Here is a 2533-nt window from a genome sequence, read left to right as displayed (position 1 = left end):
CATTTCCTGTTTTTTTTTTTCTTTTTTTCCCCACTGTTAGATCCATTCATTCACTCTGTTAATTTTTTAGCCTCCGCTTCTTTTAGTTGTGGTGATATGTTAACAATGGGCTGGATTAGCTTAGAGCTGATGTAAATTATAAGTATTCCTGATGAAAAATTCTAAATCCTTCTACTGAGTTCCCATAATAGGAATATTTTAGCTGTGAGTCATTTCTGCATGTGGGGATTCAAAGCAGAGTTTTCAGTGTGTATATATAAAAACTGTAGCCAGACAAATATGGAATTCAATCTCTAGATGCAGTTTCACATGTTAGAAAGGTATGTGCTATTTGCCCTTATATCTAGGTGCCTAAAAGACTTATTTCTATCTTTTAACAGTATAATAATGACATTAAAACTGTATTTTATTATCTATTTATTTAGGATTGGGAATCTGGGATTTGTATACAATACATGAGATGGGTTTTCCATTTGCTGTTTTTATTTGATTTGTTCTCTTCTGGATTATCTGGGACTGTCATAATGTGCTCTAGGGAGGATTAGCTGTTCCAAAGCCTCTGGTTTTGTTCATATGTCACAGTTTTTTGAATCTGTCATTAGGTTTGTGGAATACACGCTACTGAGAACTGTGGTTTGTTCATTTTGTCATGGCTATACAGCGCTTACATTCAAGAAGTTCATACACATACACAATTCATTTACAAGCTAGGTATGGCATAAGAAGCTTTCTAATGCACAAGAGGAAATTGCTGTTCTCCCTGACTTTGAAGATGCCAAAAAGGATCTTGGGGATGTTGCCCAAGAGGAGTGATTCGAAATACTGGCACAGGACAATGTCGCTTGGGTCAGTGTTGGTTGTAACAGTAGGGGGGATTGTGTCTTAGTATGCTCATGGATGCATTCCAGATCTGCATGGACAGGGAAAGTAAACAATCACAGAATCGCTGAGGTTGGAAGAGACCTCTGGAGATCATCTAGTCCAACCCCCCTGCTCAAGCAGGGTCACCTAGAGCACGTTGCACAGGATTGCGTCCCGGCGCGTTTTGAATATCTCCAGAGAAGGAGACTCCACAACCTCTCTGGGCAACCTCTTCCAGTGCTCTGTCACCCTCACAGTGAAGAAGTTTTTCCTCATGTTCAGATGGAAGAGTCTGAGTTTCAGTTTGTGCCCGTTGCCTCGCGTCCTGTCACTGGGCACCACTGAAAAGAGTCTGGTTCCATCCTCTTGACACCCTCCCTTCAGATACAGAAACAGTTTGCTTCTGCTGAGGGCTGGTACCTCCTCCTAGCTCACAGCCTTTCCCTGTGTCTGAACAGCAGTAGTAGCGGGGGAAAAAATTCTTAGTATAATTTGTCTTCATAGTCTGCCAAATCCTGGTGTAAGGTCTTGTCGCACGAGATTCTGCGGGAAGAGCAGTGCAAGTTCTAATGCCATATGAAGAGCAAAACTCCTCCTTTTAGGTAGGAGCCTGATGCAGCATTAAGACAATATGCCCTTGATAATCTTGTGGCTGCATATCCCCTTTCCCCAAAAGATTGACTTGCTTTTCAACATCCTATAATTGGTGAAATAAAAATGGAGGATTATGAGGCATCATAGAGTAAAATCTAATGTTTGTTACTTTGCCTAAAAAGCAGCTTTGTGATTCAATGTGGTGTCTATATTGAAAAACAAATTATATAATTATTTTCTCTAACAACAGTATCAGCGAAATTCCACTCAGTGAAATGGTTCTGAAGCAGAACATGTTATTGAATGCTGATGGCCCCTCATCAGTTTGGGGCAACTGTTGAACCAAAGTATCCTCCATCTGTATTTGCATCTAAGAGGAGTTTGGAAAGAGAGGAGGAGGGAAGAGGAGTAACATGTTTATTTCAAACAATGTTTGAACTTTGAAATAGCCTTATTGTCAGTTCATAAATTCATAATCCTGTGAAGGATTGCACAATAGAGGTCTCTGAAATAATACTACTGTTCTAGTTTTAGAAAATTTTGCACAAAATTATTAAAGCTAGCCCAAGAAAAGTGCCAATTGTGGTGACTGAACATCTGTATATATTTCTGCTTTCAAATTTAGGTTCTTATTTCACTAGTTCAGACCAGTCTGTTTAGAGAAATGGCAAAACAAAATAATTGGTAGAAATTTTTCAATAAAACCAGAAAATTTACTGGATACCAGTTGCTGAGTCACCAGTTCTGTATAGATTGTTTCCACGGTGACAGTTACCTGGAGGAAGAAATACTGAAAAGTCTGATTCTGTTGTGATACCACCAAAATATAAATTCCTACATGTAGCCCAGATGATAAAGCTTGTGCAAAACTGGGAAATACAGCTGAAGAAGAGTGAGTATCTTGCTTCCCAGATAACTGTTGCTCTACAGCTAACCAATACTAATGACATTTATGGCCTCAATCCATTGAAACCAGGAAGAAGTTTTTGCAGTTCCCACAATCCTGTTCTGTAATTTCAATCTTCAGCTTTGTGTTTGGGATGAATTGTGTGCATTTATGTTGCTATTTATATGACTC

The sequence above is a fragment of the Apteryx rowi genome, unplaced genomic scaffold, assembly GCF_003343035.1.
Source record: "Apteryx rowi isolate R43461 unplaced genomic scaffold, aptRow1 scaffold_156, whole genome shotgun sequence".
Classification (NCBI taxonomy): Eukaryota; Metazoa; Chordata; class Aves; order Apterygiformes; family Apterygidae; genus Apteryx; species Apteryx rowi.
The sequence above is the reverse complement of the archived record's forward strand: the minus strand, read 5'-3'. Positions refer to the sequence as shown.